We start from the raw sequence: 20,563 nt of genomic DNA on the forward strand, positions 1-20,563 counted from the left end.
ATTGAGTCCATAACACCCTTACATCCATGGTAAGATTAGGACCTCGCCATCGCCTGGAACCATACGTAAACAGACCCAGGTTCTGTACAACTGCCATCATTGGGGGCACTATGCGTCCAATTGCAAATTCAACATGCAATCAACGTGAGCGCCAGCATAAGGGACCTTTTAGAAAGACAGCATCAAAAGGCACAAACTGCAGGGGAGAACACAAACCACAATCCCCTGAATGCTCTGATAGAGAAACTAGAATAATAGATCTCATGAACAGCAAACAAATGCCCTATTATGCTGCCATACAAAATCACACAGTTAATTAACACCAACCTTGAACAAGGCAAGAAATACACTACTGAAACCAAAACAGTAAGTCGAAATTCAAACCAAAATAAACCAGCTACACGAGCAAATCAAAAACGAAGCCCACAAAAACCTAGGGAAAAAATAAAAATACCACCCAATCAGCAAAAGGATACACACCCACCCGAGCCACCAGCAGTTAAACAAAAACTAAATACAGATAAGGGAAATATAGCAGAGCCTGACTGAGCAGGTTATTCATGAAATAATTACATTAACCATGAATATCTTAACTCCGTGTAAAAACAAGATAGAGCAATATCTAGGCAAACTCAAACTAATATTAGCCAAGCTAACCCACCCACCCCCATATATGACCAAACGAAATGACCACGCACCACTATGAATAACACAACCAAAAATAAATTAATAATATGGCAATGGAACTGTAGGGGTATAACAAGTAATATCAATGAATAAAAAATTAAATTACAAGACCAAGTTCCAAAGCCAGACATTATTTTGTATACAAGAAAGTAAGATCTCAGAAAAAATTAAGCAACTACCCAAACTCTCTTGTTACTCCCCAGGCCACTTTAAAAATCATAACAATATAAATCATTACTCATCGGAGATCAACTATGCAATGAATCTAATTGCGCATAAATATTTGTAATAAATCACTGCAATTCATTTATAGGAATTATGGTTGTGTTTATGGATATTCAGGTGAACCAATATTGAATAAACAATACCCCGTCTATTTGTATTAGATCACTGTATATTAGAGAAATGATGATGATGATGACTATAACGACGACCACGACACATGATGACGATAGTGAAGTTAATTCAGTACACGTGGCAACGACTTTGCATTGAATAATATAATACATGTAGGATGAGAGCTCTTCTCATGCCTAAATGCCTTTGTGAATTGCTGTTACTGTTATTAATGTTATCAGTCGTTGGTGGTGTTATTATTATAATTAATTAATTAGTTATTATTATTATCAGTAGTAATAGTAATAGTAGTACCAGTAGTAGTAATAGTAGTACCAGTAGTAGTAATAGTAGTACCAGTAGTAGTAATAGTATTAATAGTAGTAGTTATGTCTTTTCAGTAGGATGGGGGTAGATGGATGGATTGCCTAATGTATTTTTTGAGTGGATGGAAAGTTTTCTCTCTGCAGAATTACTCCAGCTATAAAGAATGTATGTTAAAATAAAGACAACGTTTGATCTAGAGTGTCCGTATTCAAACACACTAAAGTAAATCATGGTTTAAAATATCCATGGCTGTAACAAATGGTGACCTTTTACTGACATTAATTCCTTTCCAAACTTTCTCACTTCTTGCTGATTTGTTTAATCGGCTATATCACACCATCCCCGTCTGTAAGTATAGTCAGGGCACATGCGCACATACAGTTTCCCACGCACATCTAATCCGAACGGTTTAATTAGTGATGTAGTCCCATCGATTGTAGTTCAGGTTATGTCAGTGATTTACAGCTACAGTAACCTCTATGGGCGGCCTGTGTTACTGTTCTAGGCAATAACATACCAGGTCACAAATGCAGTCCACAATCTATTTTTTGGGAAACAGTTGTAAGTATTTTACATGTATATAATTCGTTTTCTTAGTCTTAACGCTAATGCACACACATTTAGCTTGCATTGTAGAATATAAAATGGGGAAGAAATATTACCTTCATATTATTTGATTCAAACTTTTAATACAACTATATATTCCAATAATTAAGAGAAACACATAAAATTACATTCGACTATAATTTCAAAGGTGGTTATCTTCCTATAATGACTCCTCTGCTGAATGGAAATCTATATTCATTTTAATGCTTGGAATCTAATTTAGGTATATACTTCCTAGAACCATATAATATACTCCTACGTTTGTTATTTATTAAACGTGTTAATTTTCATTTTAATATTTTCAGTTTAGTCAGTGTTGTGAAGTACGTTTTGCACATGTTATTTATTCAGTTGTCATTGTGTATTCAGTGAAAAGCGCATGTTCTTAGTCTCTGAGGGTTCAAAGATGTAGAGTAGGTTTTGTGCGACCTCTTACACATCGTAAAAAGCGTGTGTTATTAGCCCCCGTGGGCTCAGATATATAGAATAGGTCGATGCGACCTCATATACACGTCGTAAAAAAGCTACTAATGCAGGCAAACGCTGTAGAACTCGATGGATGACGTGCCCGACTCGAGATTGAAATGATGCGGGATCGAATCCTGCGATAGGATCTTTAACGGACTGGCACATCACTAAAATCCCTTTGCTGCTTAATGACATCCTTGTGTGCTGAACCTTATAACATCAAGCACACTCTTTCTCTAAATGGACCATGGTAACGAAACGATAGCATACAATCAAATATAATTATACTAATCTATATTAGCGACTATGCATACCCTGTTAAGAGGCGTTGTAAGGCTCCAAGGAGTCTGACTCCAGATTTTAATTATTAAATTTTTGCTTGAGAAAGCACATCAAAGACAGAAGTTCAAGAACACTTGTCTTAGATGAGTTGCACCTGTGTTTATGTTGGCATGCAGTTTATCACCATGGAGACTAGAAAAACAAGAAAAACAAGACCACATTGCACTAAAACATATAAAATACAAAATGCTGTCATTAACTTGCTCGTACACTGTATCAACTACTGACATGTTTCTCGGTGACTAGATGGCGCCCAGTTGCCATAAATGTAATTTTACACACATACCCCAAAATTTGCATACATATTATTCAATAGCCAGATTATGATAAGTGCGATGGAAAGAGCGCTGACTACGTATCATGAAACAGCAATCGTTGATTAAAAACAAGTCTCAATATGCAGATTTAATGTAGTCGTCAGTGCCAAAGAAAAATGCAGTGACACATTAGATGAGTTCAAACCGCTGTAGAGCTATCAAGATCGTCGCATATCTTTAACATTTATCACACCCCCAGTATTTAATCAGTATGATGACTGTAGTGGTGTCTATCTCTGCATTTCGTATAATTCTGTAAATGGGTCAGGATCAATATACGCATTAATCTTTCTACAAGACCTGATTTTTTTAATAAGAAATGAAAGACACCAAATAATAAGTGAATGAGTCGCTGATTATGGTGATTATAACGGTAGAGTTTGTGGTTTGGTTGGATATCAAATGATTGCCACGTGATGCATCATAAATGTTCATATCCTAGCACTACACACTCCTTACGGTGATCTCCACGTGACGTCCAAGCAATGATCTTGGCAAACATTCTCTTTTACGTGCGAATGGAAGACATATGCTGTATTTAAAAGACAGTGGTACCAAAATCTTATATTGACAGGAAAGGTTAATTATTGCCATCAAGATATGAACCGTATATCCTCTGTGCAAATATCAAAGACCCTGATTTATCTTCGCAGAATGCGCCGGCAGATCAGGGTCTATGTTGTTATTCTACTGATTACTCATAACAAACTGCATAGACCCAGATCTGGCAGTCTCCAATTCGATTGCAAATTTGTATCTGTGCAGTTTGCAGTTGAATTCGAGGTATATCCGGTATGTACTCAACTATCCACATGTTTCCATGCAAAATGCCAAAAATGGAAAGCGTAAAATACCTTGTTACTGAAATTAAATTATAAAAGAAGGCCACCGAACGGGAACAGTCAATATGTTATACAATTACAAAATTGTATGCTTCAAATACACCAACTCTAGGGACAAATAAATGACAATAGAAAATATTTTAAGACTGCATATCGAAGGTGCAATTTTATGTGAGCAAAATGTTATGGCAAGAACAGAAAACAAGGCAGCAGCACAAGCAGCAGCAACAACCACAACAACAAAAAATTGAAGAAATAGACAATTTTGTTTTCAAAAAGCCTATTAGCAATAGGTTAAGGTAAACGGATAAATATATAAGGATGAATGGCACACATAAATATGAAAGATGACATTTTCGATGACTTTATGTTGAACAAATATTTAACAAGCATTTCAAGACAACCGAAAAAAAACACGTACTATACACGCCTCATCAATACCAATTAATTCCAGTTGAAAGACAAACAATAAGTCGGATTAACACTTTGACTCGTTACTCGTCTTAGTATTAAGATTACTAGTTATCTCCTTCATTTTAAATTTGAAAGAATTCACTTTTCTCATTTTGTTTTCAATAGCTCGTTAAAGTGAGGTAGTATACATTGAGATTTCAAAATGGCTTCTCTTAAAGCCTTTTTTAAAGCCTCCTTTCAAAGTAAAGTAACTCTTGCTTACAGTAGGGGTATAAAGTGTTCTTCTTCCTTTACTTTTGTGGACTTGATTTATGTTTTAAAAAAGACATGTAATATGCATATCTGTATTTGATTCAGCCGAAATTACGAACCCAGAATAAATTACATGGTTATGTGGACTAAATTACATCTTTACATATAATGCTATCCAAGGATTAAATGATATCTTTACATATAAAGATATTAATAGATAAAATTATACCTTTATCTATACGATTATCCATTAATTAAATTACATCTTTATATATAAACATGAATCGGAACATAGAAAAATTAGTGTTACAAAAGATCGAAAAAATATCCATGCTGTATTATGTATTTATCGGTAAATCATGTATATTTTTATGATCTTCTGTTATATATATATATATATATATATATATATATATATATATATATATATATATATATATATATATATATATATATATATATATATATATATATATATATGTGGGGGTGGGGGGGGCCCTGGTATGCAAAAGAACGCTGTCCATATGACTTTGTTTTCAAAGTGGGAATAATGAGTATGTGTGTGTGTGTGTATGTATATGTATATATGAGCCCTGGTATGCCAAAGAACGCTGTCCATATGACTTTGTTTTCATAGTGGGAATAATGAGTATACGATTGTCAGAAGAGGAGTGTAAGTATTTTGCTGGTGTGTACACATGGGTGAAGTCGGATAGGCATGTTGGACTAGAGTCCGTCAGTGAAACGTAGCACAGAGAACAAATTGTGTGTTGATTCTGGATCGAATGGGTAGCCAGTGTAGGGTCCAGTCTTGAAAGTACTAATGAACACACAAGTGTTTTAGTGGCATCAGCTGAAAGATATTTGCGAATGGATCTGATATTATAGATCATTACTGTTTATTATTGGCATCTATAGTTCTATCAGGTACGTTTATTTCCGTGCTTTTGTACAAAATCAGGTACTATGGATTATTCAAGACGTATTATCCGGTTGTGCGTGGTTTTGATGTACCATATTTTGCCTTCATTTGCCCATCTTAATGTCACCTACAAACCATGTCTCCTTCGACCTATTACAGTACTAAGTACTAGAAGTGTTTTGATGTTACCATGACCACTCAGGCCTACTACAGTACTAAGTACTAGCACTGGTTTGATGTTACCATGGCCACTCAGGCCTACTAAGTACTAGCACTGTTTTGATGTTACCATGACCACTCACACCTACTACAGTACTAAGTACTAGCACTGTGTTGATGTTACCATGACCACTCAGGCCTACTACAGTACTAAGTACTAGCACTGTTTTAATGTGACCATGACCACTCACACCTACTACAGTACTAAGTACTAGCAGTGTTTTGATGTTACCATGACCACTCAGGCCTACTACAGTACTAAGTAGTAGCGGTGTTTTGATGTTACCATGACAACTCAGGCCTACTACTGTACTAAGTAAAAGCAGTGTTTTGATGTTACCATGAACCCTCAGGCCAACTGCAGTACTAAGTAAAAGCAGTGTTTTGATTTTATCTCACATCAAAATTTGTTATGTCTTGCTATCGGGTTATACATAATATTCGCTTTGCTCTCTATTCGAAAGTTTTTTCTTTGCAATTAGTACTTCATTCATAAAAAATCATTTCTTTATCTGCCCAATAAGTTATAGTTTAACCGCAAAATCCCTAATTTGTGTAACGTATTCGAAATTATTAGCGCCATTTACAGCATCATCTATTATATGGGGTTTGCAATTGAAGAATGAGTCGTATGTGCTTTGAATGATTCGCTTTAATACACATTCGGCATACATGCATAACGAGATTTTATCGTTGATACATGGACACGAATCATATTTAAATAGCTTGACCATTTTTGGATGCCGCAGAGGAAGTGTATTTCGTCTTCTTTGTAGAAGTATACCAAGAGCTTAATGCTAAGGGCGACTACAAAATATAATGTGTGCACTTTTTCCAAGTCCTTCGCGTTATTTAAACAAATCAACCCGTTGGCACTCTTTGACCTAGTATAGGCTTAAAAATAAATAGTTGTAAACCAGTCAGGTCATCTGCATTGTGTTTTTACCTTTATCTATATTGATTCATATGGATAAAGGAAAAAACAAACTGCACCTGACTTGACTGGTTTACAACTATATATTTTTAACGCTCGCCACTGTTTGAAAAACTTAGAGTATGTACTTTATGTAATCTTACTTCAAGGAGAAATTATGGAATGTTTCCTTCTAAGATACTCAAGCATAGTGAAAGTATAAAGAATATACTATACGATTTCTTGCACTTATATCATGATAGTAGGGCCCTGTTAAATATCCGAAAGTGATATGGGTTGTTTCCCGCACGTCAATCAGTTTAGAATTTATTCGTTGTCTGATGTATTTTGCATCTTCTGTTTTCCCGCCTTCTGCATGGTGCCGAAGACCGTAGAGTCATTTTGAAGCGGACGGGGTACGTAAAGATAATGAAGTTTATTTTCAACATCTATTTCCATTTTTCTACTCTTAATAATATTTCTGTTTCTTCTTTTCTTTCTTTTCCTCTTCCAGCTATGTTGCTTCTATTTTGCATGTTATTCACTTTGTCATAATTTACTTGGCAAATATAAGGTGATATATGAAAATTTATAGCTGAGAAGTCCATCACGTTGAGCTAGTAAGAAACCCCAGCTCATACATTTACTTTTGATAGTCAATCTACCTCTGATTCCAGTTTCTTTTTCATTCTTTCTTCACTCCTTATTCCCTATTATCTTAATTTCAGTGTTAGTCTTTCCTTTTATCTTTTCTGAATTATATCTCCAAGAAAGCAAATAAACCTTGTAGTCTGACACATGGACCATCTTGTCTGGACTATGTCATCAGGACAATAAATAAACGTCGTTGATCAATATCACCAAGAAATGAAAATCCCTTGTAGTCCGATGCACAAATCATTTATCTGGACTTTGTCATCAACGCATCAGCAAAACACCCACTGTAGTCCAATGCATGAACCATTGTGTCCGAATCATATCACCAAGAAAGCAAATAAACGTCTTTGTCCGATATGACCAAGTATAGCAGTAAAGCTCTTAGTCCGATATGTAGTCTTGTCTGGATTCTACCACCACGAAAACAAATGAACCTCGTAGTAAGACTTATGGACCATACATAATGACATTCTTTAAAGGACTTTATCATTAAGAAAACAACTAAATCTCGTAGTCCGACTCATGGACCATCTTGTCTGACCTAGATCACCAAGAAAAGGATAACACTTCGTAGTCCAACACATGAAAGATCTAGTCTAGACTCTATCATCCAGACAACAAATAAACGTCATATTACGATAATTGAACCATCAGGTCTGAATTATATCACCAAGCAAACCGATAATCCTGGTAATCCAACACGTAGACCATCATGTCATGACTCTAATACAAAAAAAAACAAACAAATAAACATCAGTCCGATATAAGAACCATCTTGTCTGGACTCAGTCACCAAAAAACCCTAATCTTCGTAGTCCGCTACATGGACCATCTTGACCATATTGTCTGGACTATATCATCAGTACAACAAACAACCGTTGTAGTCCTATACATGACCCATCTTATCTGGACTCCTATCATCACGAAAATAAATGAATCTAGTAGTCCGATGAATGAAGGACCTTATCTGGATCATATCACCAAGGAAAGAAATATACCTTCCGTCGAACACATATGCCATTTTGTCGGGACTCTACTATCAATAAAACAAAAAACAAAAAACGTAGTCTGATACATGACCCATCTTGTATGGATACAGTCACGAAGAAAATAAAAAACCTCTTTGTCTGATTCATGAACAATCCTGTCTGGACTTCACCACCATGAAAACATATCACCTTCCTAGTCCTATACATGGGCAATCTTGGCTGGATTCTCTCACCCAAAACAAAAATTTAATCTCGGATACTAACCCTAACCCCTAACCCCTAACCTAACCCTAACCCTAACCCTAACCCTAAACCCTAACCCTAACCCTAGCCATTCTAATTACAACACAAAGACTTTCTCATTCACGTCCTTTACCTCAAATAATAAATATCAGCAACACCAACACTACATTCACACAATCAGTGCGAAACCTAGTTGCTACTCTGGACAATACTCTCACATTGCATCAACATGTCATGAACATATGCAAGGCTGTATATCTTGAGCTGAGACTCATCAGCTCCATTCGCAAATATCTTTCAGTTGATGCCACTAAAACACTTGTGTGTTCATTAGTATTTTCAAGACTGGACTATTGTAACTCAGTTATGTCTGGTTCATCTCAATATCTACTCCAAAAACTTCAAAAAGTTCAAAACACAGCTGCTCGGATCATAATTAGAGTACCACGATCAAAGCACACCTCCCCGCTGCTCTGTTCCCTAAACTGGCTATCCATTCGATCCAGAATCAAACACAAAATTTGTTCTCTGTGCTACATTTCACTGTCGGACTCTAGTTCAATATACCTATCCGACCTCACCCATGTGTACACACCAGCAAGATACTTACGCTTCTCTTCTGACAATCGTATACTCATTATTCCCACTATGAAAATAAAGTCATATGGACAGCGTTATTTTGCATATCAGGGCCCAGCAACGTGGAATGAATTGCCCACTGAACTTAGACACAAAGACACAGTGATCCAATTCAAGAGTGCTCTCAAAACTCACTTATTTCGACTGCAAGAACAAACTTAAAGACCTAATAATGTTTCCTACCTTAAATATTCTCAGCATGTTTTTTTTCTTCTATGTTTTCTAATTTCATGGTGTTTGTGTTTGTAATCATATCATTATATATGTTTTTTTTTATCTTACAGGTGTTGTCTAATGTTGTAAAGCGCTTAGAGGTTCTAAAGATTAGGCGCTATACAAAGTCCTCATTATTATTATTATTATTATTATTATTATTAAGGAATAAACAAAGAATGTAGTCCGACACATGGACCATCTTATCTGGACCATATCACCAAGACAATAGCAAATAAACCTCGTGGTCCGACACATTAACTTGTCTGGACTCAATCACCATTAGAATAAATAAATATTATATTTTATTTAGACCATCACCATTAGATTAAAAACATATATTTTATTTAGACCATTTGGTCCACACCATGTCTCCAAGAAAACAAATAAACTCTGGTGTCCGATACGTCAATTATCGTTTCCGGACCATGGAAACAAAAAACATTGTAATGCGACATATAGTCCATATTGTCTGGACTATATAATCAATAAAATAAATAAACGTCGTCCGACACATGGTCTAGTACATACGCAAACAATCGGATCAACATAAGTTGGTCATGGAGGAATATTGCGAATGATTTTTCCTCACCAAAATGTACCATGCAATATAAATAATAAAATATTACTCTCTGTGTTTAAATTTTAACTGCGTAAAAAAACAGGTTATTTTGTCTAGACTTTGTTAGTTTTGTTCCATTCGTTGTATTTGATGATCTTGACGTAGTTATAAATTAAAGATCTTGGTCACAAGTATAAGCATATGAAACAAACTGTGAAGCAAACATCCAGTAGCATTACATTCGTTTATCGTCAGTTATACTCAAAGTTTTGTCTCTGAAGTACCGAAGGCTGCTAATCAATGTGTTGGGGGGGGGGGGATGTTATCTAAAATATTCTTTAATATATTAGTGAATGCAGTAATTGATGTTCGTTACGTACCTGGCGAAAAGTTTAGATTCCCAGACAGTAATTTGTAGGAAGAAATGTATAAAAAGATACAGCAGATATGACGGCAAAACATAGACATCTCTATCTGATTGGCGATGTATATGCACGAAACAGAGGATCTCAAATGAGTAATGATTTAATATTCAATTTATGAAACGAGTTGAATAATGTCCAGCTTTTGCGAACCAAGGCTCGCAAAAGCTGGACATTATTCAACTCGTTTCATAAATTGAATATTGACTCATTACCCATTTCAGATTCCTTTCATGTCAGTGGAAATTAGTTAGACAGGAAGAAGAACGAATATTTTCGTTCATTCTGATAGCCGTTGCACCTTTCATTTGTTGTGCGTAAAAAATAGTCATAAACAAAGTTGAACTAGTATTAACGTTTTATAAATATGTTATACTTTTCGTGCACATTTTAAGTCTAAGAGCAAGCTCCTTCCGAAAAAACAGAACATTTTACACAGACAAAATCGTTTTTCAACACAGAATGACCAATGCACGTGATGTCTCATTGTTTGATGCAGTACCCGTTAGAGTACAGTAGACAATCTATGTTTACGTAACCTAAATGTCACTTTCACAACTAAACATTTTATTGTTGCAATATTCACGTGAAAGAAGGTTTACTGGGTGCAGAAAACTCCCATATTTACTGTAATGTATTTGTGACCGGATATTTACAGTGCTTGATTAGGAACAGTAGACTACCGAATATGTCAACAGTTGTATTTATAGTCTGATTTGTATCACCGGATATAGGCATAGATGTATGTATGTCAATAACTGCGTAATGTTAAATAGTCATTTATGTATATCAGTAAGTACTTAATTTAAAATTTACTCATGTAGGTATACAAATAAATATGTATACATGTAGTTAAAGAAGATCATGCATGTGTTATGCGCATTTAATTTTTATTGTTTGTTTGTTTTTCCCCCCATCATTTTGTGTTATGTTTAATTGTATTTTTGACTTGACCTTGTCCAAAATCAAGTTCACCGTGTCCTTGGCTAGAGACACTGATGTTGTTTTTCTTTGTAAACCAAAAATACATAATTAACATTTCCCTAGGAGTGTGGGTTAAATATTGAGATCATTATCATTAGAGGTAAACCTATTTATTTGAGTCTGGGTCAAGGATATTGGAACTCCCTCATAAGTATATCAAGTCTACATGATGTCTACAACATTCCTTACGAAAATTTTAGTTATTCTTGAAAAATTATAATTTGTCCTTGAATCCTGGCTCTTGTTTTGTGTCTTAGCTTGTTGTTTTTTTTTATATAATAAAATCGTTTTTATTTGGGAAAATACTCATTCTTGCTGTACGATCTTTATGCAGAATCATTTGTATTCTTGTGTTAAATATTGTGATTTGGTTGGGACTATTTCTTCAAATGTTTATTCTCTGGAAATACATAGTGCTCTTTAAAAATATTCTTGGATAGAGACATTAGCTTGGAAGCACAGTCAATTCAGACAAGGGCATTTTAGATTATACTATTGTGATTGATTAGCACATCATCGCACTTCCAAGAAGTTGACGAAGCACATGAAGCAAAATAGGAACATAAAAGAAATATCACGGAGTGACATGTTAGCTATTTGGTAGCAACTGGAAGTTGAAATGATATAAAGTACTGAACTGAAGATACGTATTATGTAGACCTTTCCAGAAGACAGTGCTTACATAGTTATCTCCTCCATTCCGACAGGTGTCAGCAGTAGCATCGGCCATTATGATACGGAATGACATGAGTTACCGAGCGTTGTAAAGGACTACACTTGTGGATGACAATGCCTTATGCAAAAGGCAGAGGGAATCTTTGGATTCCACAATAATCAGAAAAGATGTTTGAGTTGGGGAAAACTTCATACCGTGAGCAAGAAATGCTACATAAAGATTGTCCATGTATTCAACATTTCTCTTACACAGCATCCATAATAATGAAGAAAGACGTTTAGCATGGATACGTGACTTAGATAATCAGCCAAGCGATAGCGGCCTTAGCGAGGTGCGAAAATTTCGATTAGAGATTGTTTAAAACAGATTATACTTAAAACATATCATTGAAAAATAAATTTGATTTAGAAAACAGACCTGTATGTTTCTATGAATATTTCACACAATTTCTTCAGTGATATAGAGCTTAGATTTTGGGAGAATGTTGTCCACATTTGGCACGGGACCGCACAGCCCTAAAACGCAGATGCGATCAAAAACCTCATAGCTAACCTATGGCCATGTTTTGGGCCGGTTCTTCTGCAAAGCTGTACTATTAGATGGGATCTAAGTAAAAATAAACAATGTAATACTTATTTCATGATAATGTCACAAAGTTTATTGCATTGTAAATTGGTTCTATTTTTACGAGATGAGGGCAGGGCTGGGTATCTCGGTATTATCTCCTCTTCTTCTCGCTGCACAGAGATGCTATTTGGGCTGTAATTCTGTTTATATGGTCATTAAAAGAAAAGTGTACTCATGTCAGGTTGGCTGAAACATTGCATCATCTGCAGGTTTAAGGAGCTTTGTGCGCTTTACCGGAAAGACCGTAATTTATTGAGGATTTGTTTGTTGTTGTTGTGGGGTTTAACGCCATTTTTCAGCACAAGATAGGCTATAAATGGCGGCCAGTATTAATGGTGGAGGAAGAACCAGGGAAAATCCCGGAAAGAACCACCGACCAACGAGAAGCTACTGGCAAGCTTTCTCACATACCCACATTGGCTGAATCCGAGACTCGAACCGACGCAGACAGAGGTGAGATGGCAGTGATCCGTAACGGAGAGCGCTTTAGACAACTCGGCCACTCGGGGTCCCTTACTGAGAATTTATTATCAGTGTCAAATGTGTCAAAAATATTCGGCATTTCACATTCGCCTGTATAACGTTTCATCATTTTATGTTTTTATTTTTTCTCAGAAAGCAGCTCTTGATGATCGTTCAGTGATTAAATTGTTTGGGGGCGTCTTGGGGGGGATGGGGGATGGGGGGGGGGGTGGAGTTGGGGTGTTTTTTTTTTTCTTTATAAAACTGATCAGGTCTGAAATGTAAGACCCGGACTTGGTCTTGTCGACTAAAATGGAAAGATGACTTAGTCATCACGACTGAGGGATTATATTTGACTAACTTCATGCTCATGCTACTCGCTTGTACTTGTTTTTTGTTTCACTATTACTGTTAACTATCATTTATCTACTCACATTTAAGCTTTTCTGTTAACATGAATGCTTGAGACAATCGCTATTATGTAGAATGGAAATAATTGTCTTACGCACTAACAACAGACGTGAGTAGTTAATGGGGATCTTATAGGGTCTATGGGATTTATCATTACAGACCCCCTTGGGAACATATAGGGTCTATGTAAATTTAACATGGAGAAAAATCGTGGGAACATATAGGGTCTATGGGAATTAACATGGCCAAAAACCCTGGGACAATATAGGGTCTATGTAAATTTAACATGGAGAAAAATCGTGGGAACATATAGGGTCTATGGGAATTAACATGGCCAAAAACCCTGGGACAATATAGGGTCTATGTAAATTTAACATGGACATAAACCCTTGGGACTGTATAGGGTCTATGTAAAATTGAAACAGGGAGGGTCTCTATTTTTTTTTAAAAAATAAAAAAATAAAATAAAAAAATAAAATAAAAAATAAAATAAAAAAAGGGGTAGGCAATTCAAAGACTATCTCTTTTCGAGAAATATGGCTGGCCCTGAAAAGGGCCTTTGGTTTATGTTAATATGCCCTTAACATAAAGGGCATTTGCGACATCTTCTTGTCCTCAAACTTCGTCTTACAGCAGGGCCATACATCAGAGTCCTCTTGAGGCAACCTTGTCTCTCTATATAGACTCTTCTTATCCACAGGCTGCTGCTGGTCCTGTGGACAACGGTCCACTTGGATCGGACATACATGAGCATGTCCGTCCTGAACATCATTGTTGACACAAGGGTTGAAGATTCAACGTCGGTCCACATGTTGAGGCTCCGAGAATAGGTGAATCAATGCACTGAACTGCGCTTATTTATAGGGACAGGTAGGATTGAAACGGATTGAGTTCATTCACCAATCCGAACACGCGTTACAAAATTCAGCCAGCTGCATCCAATCCGAAGAGAGCAGTCTGTGACGTCACGTAGTCAATATAGATCTGCTAGCGCTTGTGTGCAGTCAATCTATGCGACAGTGATTCAACATGACGGAAACTCAGAAAACGATCCAATGGGGTGCACCAGCAGCGGAGACCGCCCAAGGGAACCCGGACTTACTTTCAGAAGAGGTGAATTGGGATTTTGTGGATTTTCTCTCCTCGCAAGAATTTGTTCCGGAACCTTCGTTACCTTCTTCATTACCGCAAGTGGAGAATTTTAGACAGAGACAGAAAGAAGAATTGGAGAAATTTATGCAACGACAAAAAGAAGCGGAACAGGCTTTTCTCCTGCAGCAACAGCAACAAGAAGAAGAGGTAAGAAAAAAACAACAGCAAGAAGAAGTAGCAGCAAAGAAACAAGAGGGTGAGAATCAAACGGTCACGGTACTGTTGGATATTTTAGCGGAGTTAAGAAGTCTGAAACAAATGTATCAGACTTCTTTATCACGACCGAAGAGAATACGACCTTCCCGAGCTAAACACGTCAACCCTGTGACTAAGCCTACCGTACCACCCTTAGTGATTTCAACCCAATCATTATCATCATCATCAACATTACGCAGTCCAGAAGTAGGCCTTGGCCGTGGCAAAGGCATAAGGCAGTTAAAGTTGATTGCTTAAACTCACCCCTACATCGTAAAGAAAAAAGGCCCTTATCAGGGCCACCCACATATCTCGAAAAGAAATACAATTTCAATTTGCCAATAACTCAAAAAAAAATAAAAATAAACCCCACCCATTTTTACCCTTATAGTACGTGCCTGTGTATGAGTGCGTGAGTGTAGCTTCTTATTTTAAAATCAAAACTCAAAGACTCTTACCTTATATCATTCATTTATTCTTTTCTCCATTTTTTACAATCCAATTCACAATTCACAAAACAACACTTTAATAAAAAGTTCATTGATTTCTTCTTTTCTCCTTGTTTAGTCTCTCTGTTTTTTGAATTTCTTCACCGTCACACTCTTTTCCTCTTCTTCCTCCTCGCTTTCTTCCCTTCTTTTTTTCGTCTCCTGTTTCTTTTTCTTCACCTGTCTGCTTTCTTCCTCTGAAGAATCCCTCTCTTCTTCTGAAGAATCCTTCTTTTCTTCTGACTCCTCTTGTTTCTTTTTTGGGCAATATGGAGACCAATGTCCTTTTTCTTTACAATAATAACAGGTATCTTTACTTTTGTCTTTTTTAGCTCCTGTTTTTTGACGGTCTGGACACTCTGAAGACCAATGCCCTTTCTTCTGACAGATATAGCAAGTATCTTGACTTTTATCTCGAAAGGAAGGAGAGTAGTCCGTAGGCTGGTCTGAAGAGAATTTTCTAATGACCCCTCGCAAAGCTCTGACGAAACGTTCCATCTGGTTAGTCTCTTCCATCGTTGTGCTCGGCTTGAGAGTGAAATGAATAGTGAAAGGACAAGACACACACCCTTTTATATACGCTGGTCTGCTATGACTATAAAGTAGTTCATGGTGTTTGAACTTGAGTCATTTGACTTTTTGCTTTCAAGATGAAACGATCCCATTCATTCGAGAAGAAAGAAGAAGAAAGTAAGAGGCAGAAACGTGATCTATCGCCTCGTACCAGGGCTGAAATATTGACACAAATTCATGCCAGTGATTTTGAAGAGGACATGAGTGAACCAGAATCCGAACCCTCTAAACCAAGTCCACCACCCTTTGTCAACCCTGAAAAGTACTATTCCATTCGAGAGACGGAAAAGCGCTCCTCTAGAAAATTTAGAACCACGGCTTACAAATACACGGTGAAGTTTAAAGATTTCAAGTCCGAAGTACCGTTAGAGAAAGCAGAAGGGTTCATCACCGGAGTGTGGGATTCTCTGCTCACTGCACTCAAGCGACAATGTCAACCCAAAGAAGACGATCGCTTGAGACTTTCCATACAACACGACGGTTTGAAATCCCCTGTTTGGATCGAGTTTAGCACCCCTGCAGAATTGACCGCTTCCAAAGTCATGGACAAGATTCAACACGTGCAACAATCTAATGACCAGTTTGACATCACCGATAAAAAAGCCACATTGGACATGACCCACGTCTCTCCTCCTCAAGGGACCGGACGCAAAAAGATGTTATTGGTGAACGACCTTCGCAGCATTAAGCGTAGCCTTGTCCAAATTCACAATCCTCATGACCAGATGTGTTTAGCCCGTGCCATCGTGGTGGGACGAACCTATGCCAACAAGAACGACACGGTAGAATGGAAAAGAGACTGGGAGAACATTCGACAATCGGACCGAGCCAAACAACGAAGTGAAGCAGAACTCCTGTTACGACAAGCTGGCATGTCCAAAGACACACCATGTGGCATTCCTGAGATGCAAAAATTGCAAGATGCCCTAGCTCCACGATACACTTTGAAAGTGCACCCTCAAGAAGTGCGCGGGTCTCTGTTGTTTCGAGGGCAAGATTTTAAGGACGGAAAATACATTCATGTTTATCATCACGATGACCATTTCGATACCATTACCAGTATCACCGGATTCCTGGGATACGGTTATTACTGTGAGAAATGTGACCATGGTTATAATAATCGAGAGCAACACAAGCATTGTGGATCGAAATGCTCAGGATGTTTGGCCTCTTCACCCTGTCTGAGCGAAGAACCAGTGCCTTGTTCCACTTGTCTGCGCACGTTTGTCAGCCCTACCTGTTACCAACAACATCTGAAAACGCAAGGTTCACAGCAGAAATGTGCTTGTCAACTCCTGAGATTGTGCCCTACGTGTGGACAAGGCATACGTACCAATAGTACCAAGGCACACGTATGTTCAGGAAAAAAGAAATGTCACATTTGTCACCACATCGTGGACTTGGAACACCAATGTTACGTGCAAAAATACCAGCCCCCACCAGAGAAAGAGGACGGTCACAAGAAGAAAGGCAATTTCATCTTTTTCGATTTCGAATGCATGCAAGAGACTGGCATTCACATTCCTAATTTCTGCGTGGCTCATCGAGCGTGCGAGAAGTGCATTCAAGAACCTATCTTCAGTCATTGCCCTCACTGCAGCAAGATTCCTGGAGGGCGTGAAAAAATCTTTCGGGGGCCAAACACGTTAGCCGATTTTGCCCAATGGGTCTTAGACCCCATCGACAAGACGTGGAGCCAAGAGGACATCGGACTTTACGGAGATTGTCATCGTCATGCCACGATGATGGCTCACAATTTCTCAGGATACGATGGACAGTTTCTTCTCAGATACTATACGGAACATGGCACCGAACGTCCTAAAGTGACTTTGAACGGAGCCAAAATCATTTTCATGCAAGTGGGACAAGTACAGTTTAAAGATTCGATGAGCTATTTGGCCATGCCTTTGAGTCGAATGCCTAAAACGTTTGGAATGACAGAAATGGCTAAAGGGTACTTTCCACACTTTTTCAATACGGAAGCCAATCAACACGCCGTTCTACCCCATTTACCTGAGGCTCACTATTACGACCCCGACAACATGCGTACCGAACAACGAGAAGCTTTCTACGCTTGGTACCAGGCTCATGCCTCTGACCCCTTCGACTTTCAGGAAGAAATGCTAAAGTATTGTCGTTCCGACGTGGACATTTTACGGCGTTGCTGTGGAAAATTTCGAGAACTGTTCATGGAACACGGAGGGGTCGATCCTTTGAAAGAAGCTTGCACCATTGCCAAAGCGTGTTCCTTAGTGTATCGACAACGATTCATGCCTGAAAACACCGTGGCTGTCATCAGCCCTCAAACGACCCACTATGTCAAGCGTCAATACTCGGTCAAAGCCCTACGTTGGTTACATTACTTGTGCGACAAGGAAGACAAGTGGATTCAGCATGCCCGCAACGGAGGGGGCGAAAAGACCATCGGAACGTATTCGGTCGATGGCTGGGACTTAGAAAACCCCAAGATCGTGTACGAGTTTAACGGTTGCTTATTTCACGGATGTCCCGTTTGTTATCCTGACCGTGGCACTAAAAATCAGTTTTTACAACGAACCATGGAAGACTTGTACCAGGACACTTGTCAGCGGCGCCTAAAGTTGGAACAGGAAGGATACCAAGTGGTGGAAATGTGGGAACACGAGTACGATCACCGTATGAAAACCGATCCCGAGTTTAAACGCCTCGTGGAAAGTTACCAGTTCATGGACCCGCTGAACCCGAGGGATAGTTTGTACGGAGGAAGGACCAATGCCACCTGTTTGCTGTACCAAGCCGACGAAGAGAACGGAGAAGAAATCAAATACTTGGACGTGTGTTCGCTGTATCCCTACGTGTGCAAATATTGTCGCTTTCCCGTAGGGCACCCGCAATTGTTCACGGAACACATCGACCTGGTCAACATTCGACAATACGAAGGCTTGATCAAGTGTAAAGTTTTGCCTCCCACGAACCTATACCATCCCGTCTTACCTCACCATTGTCAAGGCAAACTGATGTTTCCTTTGTGCCGTACTTGTGCCGAAACGTGCAACCAAGACCAGCCTTGTCATCACAGCCAGGAAGAACGGGCCTTGACGGGAACCTGGGTCAGCGTAGAATTGTTCAAAGCTCTGGACATGGGATACCAACTGTTAGAAGTGTACGAAATTTGCCACTTTCCCAAGACACAACAATACCACAAGGGTGACCCTACTCAGAAAAGCATTTTCGCAGACTACGTGGATGCCTTTTTGAAACTGAAGCAAGAAGCCAGCGGCTATCCTTCCTGGTGTCACACTCCCGAAGACCAAATACAATTCAAAGAGAAATACTACGAACAAGAAGGCATCACTTTAGACCACATCGAGAAAAACGAAGGCAGGCGATCGTTTGCCAAAGTGATGTTAAATTGCTTGTGGGGTAAAATGGCACAACGCCCGTGTTTACCCAAGACGGAATATTTGACAGAACCTTCCCGCTACTTTCAGATGATTCACGACAAAACCAAATTCATGAAACACGTGGACGTCGTTCGCGAGGATTTGATCTTAGTCAATTACGAAGAAGATCTGGACTTTGTACAAGACGACCCCTTTGGAAATGTCATCATTGCGGCTTACGTGACAGCCCATGCTCGCTTAAAATTGTACGAAGCTTTAGAACTGTTAGAAGAACGCGTCCTGTACTTTGACACGGACAGTTGCATTTACATCCATCACCCGATTCAACATCACCCTGACATCGAAGGAGACCGTTTAGGAGCCTGGACAGACGAGCATCCCGACGACAAGATTCTAAGTTTCGTCAGTGGCGGTCCCAAAAATTACGGCTACGAATACCGGGACAAACAAGGAGAAGTGCACACGACGTGCAAAGTGAAAGGACTGACTCTGAATCATCGCACCAGTCGTGTGGTCAACTTTGGGGTATTGAAAGAAGCCTTGCAATCGAAAGAGGATGGAAACTTTAAAGTGACCACTTACCAACCGAACAAGATTGTACGTTTACCCACTCACCACATCGTCAGTCGACCTTTGGAAAAAGTTTATCAAATCGTGTACCAGAAGCGAGTTCGACTTCCCAATCATTTCACCTTACCGTACGGTCACGTCGGTATTGGTCTGTATATAAAAAGGAACCCTAGGCAAGATCGATAGTTCATTGTGACTACCAAGACCGAGCAAACAAGATGAATACTTTGAAAGAGACATCGTTCCAGTTTGGGGATTGTAAAAAAGTTGTATCTTCCTCTAGTGTGACTAATATTGGATGGATAAGACCCATGCATTGCGACGGAAAATGTCCGGAAGGAAACTGCGATTGTCCATGTGGTTACCATTGTAATTGCGTCACGGAGTTTGCAGACGAGTGCGATTGTGAGCCTTGCGATGGATACGATGCTGTACGTTGTGACCTGAGCGATGCCGTAAAGCATCATGGGAACTTTAGTGCCCCTACCCCTATCATGGAAAGTGATGCTGTGCGTGTCAAACCTGTCGGATGCGAAAGTGATGCCGCTCGTCCTCTTGGACATTTTACTGGGTTTCGTTTTAAAGGGGAATGTTCACCTTCACGTCTACCCCCCTACGGATGTCATCCAGCCTTGAGCAAACTCCTACCCATGTCACTCAACCCTCATCGAA

The sequence above is a fragment of the Sinohyriopsis cumingii genome, chromosome 4, assembly GCF_028554795.1.
Source record: "Sinohyriopsis cumingii isolate HCF-2022 chromosome 4, ASM2855479v2, whole genome shotgun sequence".
Classification (NCBI taxonomy): domain Eukaryota; kingdom Metazoa; phylum Mollusca; class Bivalvia; order Unionida; family Unionidae; genus Sinohyriopsis; species Sinohyriopsis cumingii.